Consider the following 16,128-nt stretch of genomic DNA (forward strand, 5'->3'; position numbering starts at 1 on the left):
AGGCTGGATTCACAGGTTCCGGAGGTGAATACATGGGCATATATTTTGAGGAACCGTCATTCAACCCCGTGTAGGGCCCTACATGATCTGCCTCTGTCATTTCTCTGGCCTCATCTCCTGCTTCATCACCCATGTTCTCTCCTCTCCAAACCCACTGTTTCCTTCCTGCACCTTACGTAAACCAGGCTCATTCCTGCCTCAGGGCCTCCCACCTGCTGTTCCCTCTGCTGCAATGCTGTTTCTATCACCTCCGTCAGGTGTTTACTCAAACCTCCCCATCTCAGTGAGGCTTTCAATGGCCGCCTCCAACGTTTCACATGGCCCTTCCCTGCTTTACTTTTCTCCTCAACACTTGTATCAGCAATACTGAATCTTATCCAAGATATTATAAATTGTACCTACTTATCTTCTTTATTGTCTGTCTTCCTCACTAGATGAAAGCTCCTGAGAGCAGAAGTTTTTGTCTGTCCAGTTCACCAATATGTCCCCTGCACCTGGAACAGTGCCTGGCACACAGTCTTTCAATAAATATTTATGGAAAGGATAAGGGTATAGAGCACTGAGCTATTTGCTAGGCATAGAGCTAAGGATCTTACTGGTATTACCTCATTTTAATCCTCACAACACAAACTAAAAATTATTCCCATTTTGCAGAGGAGGCTGAGGCTTCAAGGTTTAGTCAGTCACCCAAGATGACATAGTCAGAGAAAAGTCAAGCTGGGATTCAAACCCACATCATCTGTCCCAAAAGTCTGTGTGTGAAGAGACTACACATATTTTTTCTCCATCAGAAAGTTGTTCCCAGGTCTTGAATCCTTGGTCCACAGTATCTCTTTCTCTCATAACTTTAATCTTTCTGTCTTTAGTGGTTTTTTCTCTTCAGATCTCAAATACATGTAAATCTATCCAATTAACAACAACAACAAAAAACTCAAGTTCTCCATCCCTTTCAGGCTTGCATTCACTCTTTTTCATTTCCCTGTGAAACGTCAAAAGTGCAGTCTCCACTTCTCTGTGTGTTCTTCTTTCAGTCACTTGAAATCATCCTTTTCCTGCCACCCACTGATTTCAGTGAAGGTCACAAAGCCCAGGCCTCTGACTTCTTTTCAGTTTTCATCGTTCCACCACCTTACCACATCACACCACTCACCATGCCTTTGGCTTTTGAGCCACACCATGTGCTTCTCTCTGACAATTGTGACTGCTCTTTGGTTGTCAAATGGGGGAAGAGAGAAGACAATGGGGAGAGGAGGACAGTTGGCAATTTCTGGTTGTTGGTGGAAGTACAGAGATATCTAGTATTTAGAATTGCCAGATAATATACAGGATTCCATGTCATATTTGGGAGATTCTTATACTAAAAAATTATTCATTGTTTATCTGCAATTCAAATTTAACTGGGAGTCCTGTGTTTTTATTTGCCAAATTGGGCAGCCCTGCTAGCATTCAATTTTAGATCCAGGACCTTGCTGTGCTGTGCTGTTGCCCACACCCCCTGCCCTCACCTTCAGTAAAGTCTGCTACTCACAGTCTTTGGTATTTTGGGGAATAAGAGGACCAAGGTAGTGTCCTGAAGGGGCAAGAGTTGAGGAAAGGAGAACACTCAGAGATGGTAAATCCAGAGAGAGAAGTTGACTACAAGAAAGGTTAAGTCCACCCACCAAATCCATAAAGATATGGAGAAGGATATATGTTACATGAAAAAGAAGTTCAAGCCAACTGATTTCAACATTAAAGGAAATGGCAATGCATATTAACTGTAATTTAATCTAGCATATCTCAGCATAGACATGTAAGCTCCTCCCTGGGAGCACCCTATAAGAAATACAGGTAGCACTTGGAAGACCTTATTAGGCATCCACACCCCAGAAACAGCTACTTGAAGAGCTTCAAATATCGCATTCATGTTTGTAAACTGGCATTAAGAATGCTGTAAAAATGTCTTTGCCGGTGAAATGAATGGTGTTCAAGATATGGGGAGCAGGTAGAAATGCTTTCAAGCACTTCTGCCCTCACATGAACAGGATATTAGATCTGGGGAGTCCAGCAGCCTGATGCCTTTGGAGGGGCCCCCAGGCTTAGGGCTCCATTTGGCCCTGCACACCCCTACTTCAAGGAAGATCCATTCTGTTTGCCTAGAAGAGAAGCTGAGCCAGCCGTAGAACATTGTCATCTCTGCCTGGAGAGGACATTTCACACAAGGTATTGCTGGGGAGCAAAAACCTCACCAAACTTAAAAGAAAAGATTGTTTGAAGGACTGTTTCGTGCCTACTAATAAATGTGTGTGGCGCAATCCCTCCAAGACTTGCTTTTCCTTGGTAAGATACCTCCTGAAGAAGATGTGCTGTGGTAGGGCCATTTGCCTTATGTGTATGTCGAATCCTGGTATTTCTACTCAAATCAGCCCAGCAATGGTGAGTGGTCAACAGGGGCTCTGATGGTCTGGAAGACTTGGGGATGCCCAGGGGGCTGACAGTAGTGTGCATAAGCAGCCCTCCCATCTGTTTTTGGTTCCCTTCTCATCTCGCTCACTCTCCAAGGCATCTGCTCCCATGGCTCAATTATCATTTCTCTGTGGGTTCTTCCACATGAATAGTCTTGGTCTTCTCTGGAGCACCAGATTCCCACTTGCATGGTAGACATTCCCACGTGGAGCCATGCATTCATCCATTCAACCATTTATCAAACATTTACTGGGTAGTAAACGCTCTGACTACGTAACACCATGAGCGGTCTTGCTGTCCTCATGAAGTTTATGGTTTGGTGGGAATGTCATACAGGCACATAAATCCAGTGTGGTCAATATAGAATCACCATATGCTACTTCCACACCTATGCCTCTTTTTGGAGTTAAAAGCATCAACATCCCACCACATGCTAAAGTTTACCACTCCAAAGTCATACTTCCAAGCTCTCTTTCTACCATTCCCATAATTCCCTCTTACCTTTCTGCCCCTGACCTCCTTCAGAACTTTGTTATCTTTTGCTAGACAAGAGCAAATAATTAAGGTATTTTTTGGATTGAACTGAATTTTATTACAACCCTTACAACCAGATTTACAATGCTGGTATTTTGTTATGTAACTATTCCTAAGATCCCCTTTTTATATGGATCGTCATTGAAGAAGAGCTATGCTTTGTGCTTTATTAACACCTGCTTTTTATCTTTAAAACCCACCTCTTAATCGAAGTTCACAGTTTTTTTTTAATATAAAGCTTCTAAGACTTCAAAAAGTCTGCAAACCCCATTGTCTAGAAAACCAAATCAAGCCAACTGACATGATCTAGTTCTTTAAGGCCAAACCTGAGGTAGCGAAAGGAACGTTCTTGCCGCTTAGAAAGACGCTGATGGTGCTTTTCAGAAAAGGACTCTAAGGATTCCAGTTTTAAACAAACTGTAATAACAAAACACATTCAGCCAAAAGAGAAAGCTGATCTCCAGACATAAATGGGGCCAGAAATACCACCTTCCTGCCCTCAGCAACGCTGCTGACGTGCGGTGACGCACCTCCCACCCGTTTGTGGAGGAGCCAATCAGTTCCCTTTGAATGAAATCTTTATTCAGATGTTTAAACTCTCCAGAGGGAAGGGAGAGAGAGGACAGAGAGGTATTTCAGAAACAAATGGGGACCCAAACGCCAAGTTTCTGTTCTTGTTACTGTTCAGGGTTTGGCCTTGTGAAAACGGTCTCAATTCCATGTTTTTCTTTAAGCTGGTTTGTTTGGCAAAATCCAACGATAAATACAAAACTCTGAGGTCAGTCTCACCTTACTCAGAAAGCTACAGCTGGGAAGCTCAGTTTTCTGTGGTCGGGAAACTTTGGAAGCCACTGAAGTGTCTTTGACAACGAGAGGCTAAGATATGGGCCAGATAATTTTTTCTTTACAAATGTAAGCACTTGGCCTTTCCCTCTCTGGAAAACCCAACATACAAGCCTTCCTTTGTGGATGGCTCGGTGTCGGCGGCAAGGTGGGGGAGGGAAGGCAGGCTGGAAGTTAGGATCCAGTGAACCCCTGGAATCCATAGATAGGCCAAGCTCTGTTCTTCAGTCATTAATAAGCAACAAAAGTGACCCTTACGTCTTTCCCCTGCTTCTCGTGCCCCCAGCTACCCACAGTCAGTCAATGGGTGGGAGCAGCAGCCTCGGGATTGTACGGGCCAGCTGTTCAGTCTGGAGCAGTTGACAGGGACTTCTTGGGACCCAGATCCTTTTTGCTGGTGTTGTCCTCCAGGTCACGTTTCCCCGAGGCTCCTTTTCTCTAACTCGGTAAAGTAAGCCCTTTTCCTCTCCCCACCGTCATCGGCTCCCTGCACTTAAAAGCGAAAGAGTCTGAATGTGAAGAAGAGTCTGTTTAGTGCTGGATCTGGAGGCCTGGGCGATGTTCTGTGTCCCGCCCCGTGAAATCCTAACAGGCCACATGTCTGAGTGCCTACCAAGGCCGGGCATTGTCTGCGTGCTCGCACACTTAATCACTGTATTGTGAAATGAGTGTTGTTATTTTCATCATCCTGATTTTTATAAAGGAGGGGACAGAGGCACAGAGAGGCTCAGCTGCTGGTCTGAGGTCACACAGCTAGTAAACGGCCAAGCTGGGATGTGACTCTAGGCAGGTTGACCTCAGAGCCCACCCACGCCTGAACTATCTCCATATGGACTTTGCCTGATCCCTAAGGAAAGGTCCGTGACCAATGGTCATGCAGGCTGGGCAACACTTCTCCCGCCACCCAATCCTATGGGTGAAGGGCACCAAGTGAGGGCTGCCGGGAGAAGCAGAGAGGACCACCCAGCCTTGGGCCAGGTCCTGCCAGGAACACAGTCTCCCTGCCGAGCCAAGCAACGCCCCCACATGCCAGCCTGCCCACCACCCGGTCCGAGAGGGCTGAGCAGTGTCTCAACATTGCGTCGTCATTGGTGGCTGCTCACCCCGATGCACAGCTAACTGTCTCCGCAGCGGGATGAGATGGAGGTGCCATTGCTGGACGTTCAAGGACCCACCAAAGAGATTTAGCTTGGATTCAGTTGTGGATAAGAAAGTAAACAGCCTGATGATCATAGCACAACCAAAAGCTCTATTAGATGTCATACTGCAAGGCTTCAATGGCACCATAAAAATATTACATATACATACAGAGAAAGGGAAACTGTACAAGCCTGGAAAAAACCCAGAGAGTGCTTGTCCCCACTGCTGAGCACCTCTGCCCAACCCTCAAGTAACCAGAAAGTTTAATGAATTCTCCCCTTGTTCCCTTTATTTTCCTTTTTAAAGTCCTCATCACACTCGCAATGGCTTATTTATGTCACCGTGTTACAGGAACAGACACCTTATCTGTTGTGTTTACCCGGAACCTCCAATGTCCCAGTGATTGGAACTTAGAAGCTCATATTGTTGGACTGAATTTCTCAGACCCCCCCATTCCTACATGTCATCCAGATGTGCATCCATCTTCTTCCTGGACGTCCAGCGTGTCAAACTTCATGCCGGGTCTCTCAGTTCTGACTGGACTCACAGCAGAGACAACCACCGTCTGTGGTTACTGTGGGTATTTTCGTAATCGAAAGGAAGTAAAGCTTCCAGAGTAATGACACTTTTAGATTGAGAGGAATTTAAAGATTCTCTAAATTAACCAAGAGAAACCTAAAAATGGTATATCTTTATTTTTTGTTTAACTCAGGCATGACCTCTAAATTTAAAATACAAATGTATATATTTGCTTGTTAAATGAAAGAATCACGTCATGTATTTAAACACTGCATTTGCCAATCCCTTCACCTCCAGCCCCCTTTCCTAATTCTAAACCAAAATCCATAGTCTTTTTTCTCCTAGGAACAATTTAGCCATAGAATTGAAGTTGCAAATTCAGTCAAGCCCCAAAACCCAGTTCCAAGTTGAAGTGTTAAGGCATAATGTTGATATTTTGGTTTTTAAGCCAACCAAGTCATAATTTGAAACAGTTGTTCCTTGGCAAAACAGATTTCTTACTTTTTCCTGATCTGTAGATAACAATCTCAATATTTAAAAGGTTAAAATATGGGTTATTGAGCTAAGCAATGCATTTAGGACTCAATCTTCAAGTTAACAAAATTTTACATCAAAAAATTCAATGAGGATTAGAAAGAAATGCAATTTGGGGAGAAAAAAGAAAAATGAGTGAGTGCTCAAAAAATGACTGCTCCTTCCTTGGCCCTCCCATTTGTTATCCGCCTTGTGCTGTAAATATTTGAGTAGAGTGCTCTCTCTAATCCCAGAGAGAAACTCCAGCAAATGTTACAGCATTTTCTTTGCCTTCTCAATCAATTTCCAGTAGGAACCTCTTCCCTGATATAAGACATCTGATGTGTTGCTTTTATACCAAGTTTTGCTCACTGACTTATGTCACCAAGTCAATTTTCCACATAAGGTCATAAGACTTGACCCTTTCTCTGGTTGAAATTGAGGAGTTTTTCCTCCTATTGTCCTGTGGTCAACAGCTGTTCCCAGATCTTCCAAGGAGGGACATCAAAAGTAACTTTGAATAGTTGGGTATTTAACATTATTTAAATAGAGACAAAGCAGCAAGGGGTTGCTATGCTGGGAAACTTATTTGGGAATGTACTTCCAGCAAGCACAATCTGAAATATTTTATAGATGATAACATTTATATCACACATATTGAAGAGTGAGAAATTTCTAAGATATAAGTTAGAATAGTGTTTTCTGGCAAGATGCATGCTATTAAGAAGTAAAAGGGGATGAAGGAATGAAGAGAAGGATGCCTGAAGAGTCACCAAGTATCATAATTAAGAAGAAAGGAAGAGAGATAGGACATTAGGGTTGAGGGAGAATTGGAGTTTATTTTTTAATATTGGAAAAACATACATTTGTATGTATACTATATTGGTTAAATTTAACCAGTGGTGATTTCTTTTTAATGATCAGAATCTCAAGGGGTGGGACCTGGGTATGTGTATTGTGAAAAAGTCACCCCAGATGGTTCTAATGTTCACCCCTGGTTAAGAAAAAAATTGCACTGCATATATATTTTTTACCTTGATTTTATCCTAGTATCACAACTTATTTTTTCCAATGTCATCAAATTTTAAATTTTTAAAAATATTCTGATTGTAAAGACAATTCATTGAAAATTTGGAAAATATGAAAAAGTAAACATAGGAAAGTTAAAATCATTTCTAATTTCATTAGCCAGAGATATCAGGGAGTTTAAATCTAGTCTTCCTGGATGGATTTCAGAAGGTCCATGGACTATGACTCTGAAAATTTATGCAACATTTGTTCAGTCTTTTTTTCTAAGCTCAGAATAGCTTTTATAATATTAGGATTGCATTATATGTTTTGTTTTGAAGCTCTTGTTTTTTTATGGACAAGAATGAATGCACATTTCCCCACATATTTAAGCACCTTTTGAGAAGAGCACTTTTTAAAAGGGTGTATGATATTCCATCAGCCATTCCCCCATTGTTAGACATTAATAGTACCAATTTTTGCAATAGTAAATAATGTTATAATAAACATCCATTTACATAAATCCTTGCATTTTGGTATGTTTGAATGTTTCCCACTCTGAGACATGGAATTACCAAGTCAACCAGAATGTCCTTTTAAAAATTCTCAGCAGCTATTCCCAAATTGCTTTTGAGAAAGATTTTGTCAATTTGCACATGCATCAGGAGGGCACTGAAGTGTGAGTGACTCTAGTTTTTTTTGTTTATATGTTTTAAAAACGTATTGTGTGTCTTTGATTTCAGGTTCCTTTATTGGAAAATGACAATCCGGGAATTTGCCCAGAGCTACCTGAAGGAGAAAGACAAAGAATGCAACCAGCCTATTCTGATAGCCTCCCTGGGGCCTCGGCCCAGGCACCTCTTCCTCAGGATTTCCCCCAGGGTCTGTTCATTCCTGCTGCTCCGACCGTGCTCGGTGTACAGGCATCTTGGCTGACAGCATTGGAGCCCCTCTGAGCAGGGCGTGGGGGGGCTTTTACAGTGTGAGTCCTGGAGGAAGGCGACCCCTGCCTCTCATTACCAAGCTTCAGGAACCAGTGCCTCCTCCCGGCAGCCAGCTTGGGCGCACCTGAGCCAGGCCGCTCCGACTGCGTGCTCCAGTGCAGCAATGTTGTCTTGAGGGAATGACCCAGGCGCCGGCATCGCTGAGAAATGGCTCAGGCCAGCAGCAGGTCCAGCAGCTGCAGTGGCCAGTGTGGGTGCGTCCTCCCTTGATTCCACCTTTCCCTTTCCTGGAGGCTTTTCTCCCGCCTTCAGTGGTGGGCTGAATAAGGACCCCCCCAAAGATGTCCATGTCCTAGCCCCTAAAACATGAATATGTAAACTTACATGGCAAAAGGGACTTTGCAGATGTGATTAAGTTAAGGATCTTAAAATGAGAGCTTTACCTGGATTATCCAGGTGGCCCAATGTACAAGGACAAGGATTATAAGAGGGAGGCAGGGGGATCAATGCCAGCAGAAGGCCCTGTGATGGCAGGAGCGGAAGTTGGAGCAATAAGGCCACGAGGAAGGGAAGTCTGCAGCCTCTAGAAACCTCAAGAGGCAAGGAACGGACTCCTTCCTGGGACCTCTGGCCCTGATGCCACCCTGAATTTAGCTCTGTAGGACTCATTTTGGACCTCTGACCTCCAGACCTGTAAGAGAATAAAACAAACTACTAAGTTTAAGGTAATTTGTTAAATCAGCAATGGGAAACTAATGCTCTTCCCACTGATCCCACGGTATCCTCCCAGTGCAAATTACTGCTTAATTTATCCAGGGTCCATTTGGGTGGCTGTTCCGGTTTGCTAACCCTGCCATTTTGGATTGGCTTTTATAAAGGGGATTAATTAGGTTACAAATTTATATTTCTAAGGCCATAAAGGTGTCCAAACTAAGGCATCAATAAGAGGATACCTTCACTGAGGAAAGGCTGATGGCATCTGGAACACCTCTGTCAGCTGGGAAAGCACATGGCAGGCATCTGCTGGTCCTTTGCTCCTGGGTTGTGTTTCAAATTGGCTTTCTCCAAAATGTCTCTGGGCTTCTGTCTTAGCTCCTCTCTCTCAGCTCCTGTGTGTCTTCACTTCTTTCTTCCAGGGCGTTTCTCTTTAAGCCTCTGTTAGCTTCTCCAGGGCAAACTCTGGGCTTCATCTCTTAGCTTATCATCTCCGAATGTCTTTCTGTCTGCAATCTCCAAGCATCTCCAAGCATCAGCTTCTGTGTTGACTCTTGAGCTCTCTTAAGTACTCCAGTGAACTAATCAAGACCTACCCTGAGTGGTGGGGTCTGTACCTCCATGGAAATAATTTAATCAAAGGTCTCACCCACACTTGGGTGAGTCAGATCTTCATGGACACACTCAGTCAAAAGGTTCCACCCTAATCAAAAGACTAGTAAGTCTGCCCCCACAAGATTGCATTAAAGAACATGGCTTTTGTGGGGGACATCATAGATCCAAACCAGCACAGTGGCTTACTACCACCAGATCACCCATTCTAAGCCCCCGTGGCCTTGGCTGGGTACAATCCTCCATGCTCCCACAACATCCCCTGATTCCCATGAGGAAGCCCTTTCACCCCAAGTTGTAATCATCTACTTACTTGATTCTGTCCCCCTTTAGACTGTGAGATCAATGAGGGTAAGGACTAAATTCATTCTTGCATCCCAGTATGAATAAATGTTAATTGATTGAACAAATTGGAACTTATTGCGTACAAACAGATGCAAAAAAGGTGGAAAAGTCTTAAGGAAAAAAACACCTTTGACTAGATAGAGAAACAGTCATATTAAGCTCCTTTTCCTTAGTGGGAATTGTTTTAAAAAATAATATATTTATCTATCTTAAAGGAAAATATTCTGATTTATGCCAGGATTTTTTGAAGCTGACATTTATGTGAATAGAAAATATTAAACACAGAATAGGTTAGCTAAATCACTTGGGTAGAACTGAAAGCAGAGTAAATGTAATCAGTTTGTGATATTATTAAAACCTAAAGGGAAATCAAATGTCTGCTTCAGTAATGCTGGGTGTGTCTGTGTTTCTCTCACTTGAGTGTAATTGTAGGACACTCCAGTGGCTGGTTGCAAAATCTTGATGGTCTGCTAAACCCGGCCCTTCCAGGCTCATCGGGAACATGCATTTGAGACACTTGAGCTCAAGAGCTCTCTCTCCCTTGCATGACAGGGAGTCTTAAGTGATTTTCTCCCCTCCCCGCCAAACATGTTCCCTGTCTAAACTTTTTAAGCCTTTGGACTCTATCCTACAAAAATGCAAAAGCACAAGTGCACAAAGATATTCGCTGCAGCACTATTTTTAATAGCTTTCGATTGGAAGTAACCCAAATGTCAATCAACAGGAGAGGGGTTGAATAAATTATGCTTCATCCATAACCTGGAGCGTTACATATTCCTTCAAAAAAGCGAGGTAGTTTTATAAGTACTACTTGCTTTAAAGTCACATTTCACTGCCCTGTTAAAAACCCTGTGGGGCTTCCAGTTGCATTTTAGTAAAATTCAAACTCCTTCCCCAGGACTAAAATGCGCGTTGTGTTCTGACCCCTTGTTTGCGCTCTCCCTCCTTCCTTGGGTTCAGCACAGGGGCCTTTTCTCTACCAGGAATGTTCCTGCCTGGGTCAGGGCTTCTCAGCCTTAGTTACACATTACAGTCATCTTGGGTGGGGAAAGGCTTTCCCTACATCCCGCTCGGCATCCCAAACCTTTAACTCAGAACCTCTGGGGGTGGGACCCGGGCATCAAGGTTTTCGTTGTTGTTTTGTTTGATTTTAAGCCCTCTAGTTGAGTCTCTGTGCAGCTGAGCTTGGCAAACCCCGTGTTGCTTCCCATGGCTGCTCTTCTCCAACATTCCAGGCTTAGTGCAAACATCACCTCCTCAGAGCGTGTGTGATTACACTATTTTTAAAAGTAAAGATTTATTCAATTTACAGAGTTCAAAAGAAAAGTATAAGCAAAAGTTGTGAATGAAGTTAAACCAAATTTGTGAATGTAAAGACGGTAAGCATGAGACAGCATACACTGAAAAGTCTATACTGAAAATACACTTTGGAGGCTGATAGAATTTAAACTTTGTTTTGGTCACATGTACCAGTTACTTAATGTCTCTGAGCCTTTATGTAAAAAGGATAACAGTTGTCACCTTATAGAGTTTTTGTAAGGATTAATGAGGCCGATAGTGGCACAGAGTGGTAAATTGTATTAGCAATTGTTAAGCACCAAATAACTGGGTGAAGCAATAAGTGCTTCAGCAATTCAGAGAAGAATAGAAATGTCAAGTGTCAGAAGTGATTAGGGAGAGCTTCACTGAGTAGGCAGAGTTTTATTTGCATCTTAGAGCTAGAACTTATTCAAGTGGAGAGAGTGGTGGGGGCGGGAGTGGCGTTCCAGGAGACCTGGAAGAAAAGAACAAAGGTTAGCGGGAGGAGATTCTGCCTGGAGTATTTGGAGTTAAGCAGGAGGATCGGGCTCGCCTGGAAAGACATCTCAGTGATATGTCAGGGTGGGAGAGCCTTCTGTTTTCCATCATGCAGCATCTTTTTAGCACTGGCATTTACCTGAATTAAATCGTGTGGAAGGGTGAGTTTCTGATTGGAAGCAGATCCATTGGGCGCGGAGGCAGAGGGTGGGGGTGGCAGGACGCAGGCTTAGGAAGGCCCTTCCCTTCCACAGGAACTCGCATGGCCTCTCGGAGGCTGACTCGGGGCAGGAGTGAGCCAGCCTCTGAGAGGCCAGACAACAGACCAGTCCCCCAGCTGCAGTGCTCCATTTTTCCTCTCTCCCATGTGACAGCCCAGCTACTATTGGGGGTTGCCCCGCTCTGTCAGTGCCATCAGGGTACCGGCAGAAAGGGACCATGCACCCATTCGGGCACTGAGGGACGTCCAGGGAAGGGACTGTTCACAAAGGGCAGGCAGGATGAAGGGGGACTCTGGTGAGTTGAAGTGTGTCCCCCAAAAGGTATATTCAAGTCTTAACTCCTGGTTCCTGTGAACATGGCCTTGTCTGTAAACAGGGTCTTTGCAAATGAAATTAGTTAAGGATCAAGATGAGATCATCCTGGATTTAGGGTAGGCCACATCAGTCCAATGACTAGTGTCCTTAGAAGAAAAGGAGAGGGCAGACACAGAAAGGAAGGCTGTGGGAAGATGGAGTCGGAGGTTGAAGTTTTGCTGCAGCACACCAAGGAACGCAGGAGGCCAGCCACCAGAAGCTGCAAGAGGCTAGGAAGGCTTCTCCCCCAGGGCCTTAAATGGTGCACAGGCCGTGCCAGCCCCTGGATTTCAGATCTCTGGCCTCCAGACTGGAGGTAGGAGAGAGTCTGGGGAGGGAGAGAGCTGTAGGGACCCTGAGAAGGGCTGCTGCCTGGGGCAGTGGCCTTCAGCCTAGGAAAGCAGCCCCTGCCAACTCCCATTCTGCAGGGAGAGAGAAGGAGAGGGAGAGGGGGAAATAGACACCCCGAGTCTCTCAGTGCCTGCCATCTCCTGCAGGCACGCCCATTGGCTAAGTCCAGTTCAGAAGCCAGAGGCCAATGGATGCAGCCCCCAGGGTGACAGGAGGGTGCAGAAGGATGGAAAGGGATCGAGCACAGGAAACAACCTCGCAGGAGGACAAATCTGCAGAAGGGGCTGATTGCCAGCCTGCACCCCTCTTTGGGGATTAAAACCAAGATTCCTTTCCACGCCCCCTTCTCCTTTCCCCCGACATCTTACCTGATCATCTAGCCTTGCCAATTGAACCTCCTAGTATCTCTCAGAAACATTCTCTCTCACACCATATACCTTAATCCCAGAGGAATTAAAGATTTATGGTTTTGCTTCTTAAAGCTTAAAGTACCAGATGAAAACCCTACTGGATAGTTATATAACCTTGGAGTAAAGCAAGGACTTCTCAAAGCATGACCTTAAAGGCAAAACCACAGAGGAAAAGACTGACACATTGCACTACATAAAAACTGGAGACTTCCATTTGACAAAAACCACCATGAACAAAGTTGAAAAGGCATCAAAAAATAACCAAAATAAAATTCGAACAACGCAATAAGAAAATATTGTTTCAGCAAATTTAAGTAGAAGGAGTACTGTCTAAATATATAAAGCTCCCAAACAAAAAGATAAGAATTGACCCAAATTTGGAGGGGGGGGGGGGACTATGAGAAAAATTTTAAAAAATAAGCAAAAGATGTGAAAATAAAAGTAGACGGGTAGGTGAAAGATATGAACAAGATTGATTAAAGAGGAACAACTTGATAATAGCATATGAGAAAATGTTTACTTAATCCAAGAAACACAAATTTAAACAAGAAACTTTTTTTCTCCGTCCAGATTCACAAAGACTTTTTTCAATGAGAGCACTCAATGCAGGCAAAGATGCAATGAAAAGGCCCCTCATGAAATGCTGAGAGGAGTATAAAATTTGAAAAGATAATTGGCAGTTAAATATTAAGAAACTTTATTCATTCCCTTTCCCCCACATTTTCACTTCTAGCATCTATCCACTTTCCTGCTCACAGAGGGGCAGGTCTTTGTGCCATTCTGTGTCCTAGCTTTAGCTCCTACTTCTCCCCAGGTGACACTGGACATTCCATCAGTACAAAACCCCCTGTTCTTTCCAAGATGTACACCTGGCACTTCTGTGCTTCTGAGCATTTTCTGTTTATTTTCCTCTGCCTGGAAAGCCCCTCACTGCGTTCTCTTGGCCAACTTTTCTCACTCTTCTGGAATCAGCTAAATTGTCAGAGGGTCTTCTGGGGTCCTCATCAAGGATGAGTCTGTTTCCCCTCTCTTGGTTTGCATAGCACCTGTGCACATATTTATGTATCTATTTACACATCTGTCTCCACCATCTTTGTTTCTCTCTTTGCTTCCCCACACCAGTGGGAAGAATTGGGGCCAATTCTGTCCCCCAAGGGACATTTGGCAATATCTGGAGATACTTTTGGTTGCCACAACTGGTGAGGGTGGGGGTGCTACCGGTATCTAGTGAGTAGAGACCAGGGATGCTGCTAAACATCCTACACAGGAAAAGCCCCCACGAGAAACTATCCAGCCCAAAATGTCAATGGTGCTGAGGCTGAGAAATGCTGTCCTACAACTAACTAAGTGCCTGGGACTTAAATAAACAACACCCAACTATATAATGAGTAAGGGTAAAATGAACTTTTTAAGCCTAATTTCTTCTTTCATACAATGGGCCTAATAATACTCATGCCAGCAGGTTGCAGGGGGCCTTACATGAGACAGCACATGAACAGTGCCTGGTACAGAGTTGGTACTCCATCAGCATCAGTTCATTCTAACTAACAATAACATGCACAAATTAAATCACAGACCAGAATATTCTGGTGTCCAATAGACTTTATAGTCAAATCCCTTTATAGATGAGGAAGCCTAAATCCATAAATGTTGTGACTTGCCCAAATTGTTAGTATCAGGTCCGAGCTTCTAACCTGGTTGAAAACCACATTTTAAATGAATGCGCAAGAAAAAAATTGAAGTTGGCACTTTTGTAAAACAAATAATTACCTCTTTTTGGGGGTAGGTTTGGCTCATATATACAATTTTCATATATATATATAATTTTCTTAAAAATAGTTACAATACTAACAGACCAAAGATCCACTTGAATAATATTACCAGAAGTTTCACAGAGATTTATTTTTAAATTACATTTTTGGCATTAAAATGACATATTTTGGCAAAAGTAAGCAATTGTATTAAAATACAAAGTTAAACAAATAATACATTCCTTCGACAGCATGAAAGATATAGTCAGAAACCAGGTAGACAATTTAAATAGTTTTGTTGTAATATATAAGACTTCAAATATTAACAAGCATTCTGGAATCTAAGCTTAAAATTAACTAACTTGTAATGAATGATCCAGTCCTTCTTCCTGCTAAATCGCTCATACAATGAAATTTCTTAGCAAAATGTAACTCAGGGCACCATCTGATCTGAGATCTCAGATTCTAACATTATGGGTTTTCATATGAACACTAATATAACCAAATTTAAACAAATTTATGGCAAATAAATTAAAACATTTATATTTTAACATCTATAGACTTTATTAGGTGTTCCTTATACAGTCATCTGGTATGTTTAAAGAGTGAGCAATCATATAAAAGGAAATATGGTCATAACTGATTGAAGTAATAAAATCCTGAAACTAAATAACATCTCATAATTCATTGCACAGCATATATTAGATTTCATTACATCAGTATATGGCTTAGTAGTAAATTCTCCTGGTGGCCATAAACCTCTAAGGTGTTGTCATCCTGAAAAATGAAGGGGAGGGAGTTAGTGCGGATACAGAGTGGATAAATCTTCAATAGTGCCGGTGGGGTGTGCCTTCAAGTTGTAGAGTTGTAGTGCATCGCCACCTAGTGGCAGAACATAGTACCTTACTCTAATAAAGGAACTTTTCCTCTATTCTCTATAGAGCTGTGTGTCTGGTTCACCCTCTGTCTGTGTTTCATCTCTGATACTGTAGTTCCTAAAATCCACATTGCCCATACAGTGTAAACCCATATGCTCTTCACTTACTAGGTGTCAAGGATTTGGTTAATAGGGTTTTCATGCTCAACTAACTTAAATTCCAAGTACTTTGTTTATTTTCAAAGCCATGCATGGGATATTTGTAAAAATCTTCCATGCTCCTGCTGTGAGTATGGAAGGACTACAGCTGTAGGATCTTTGGGCTATGGTCCAATTTTTTTGTTATTACTGATCATTTTAACAAGTCAGACTTAGTGCAGAGTCCTTGGACAACTACATGAAATCATTACCAAAATCTGCACATAGGTTTTTATCTAGATTCCAGAATTTGTAAATAGGCAGTGGTGCTATGCTAATAAAGACTCCTTCACTAACATATTGGTACAATTCATAGAACATCACAGAAATATCAAGGCCATGTGAAAAACACAGTTCAGGATTGTTATCAAACATTTATCTTCAGTGTGGGATTGCAGTGTGTGACCAGAGTCAGCATTTGGGGGTTTAAGACAACAATATCCCATACTTGGTGTCCTATATCTCAAGTGGTGCTGGGGAGTGCTCCACACTAAGGACATAGCCAGCTGTCTGGTTTTTGGATAAAATTACAAAGTACAGTAAAATAGAAAA

This window comes from Choloepus didactylus, chromosome 14 (assembly GCF_015220235.1).
Source record: "Choloepus didactylus isolate mChoDid1 chromosome 14, mChoDid1.pri, whole genome shotgun sequence".
NCBI classification, from domain to species: domain Eukaryota; kingdom Metazoa; phylum Chordata; class Mammalia; order Pilosa; family Megalonychidae; genus Choloepus; species Choloepus didactylus.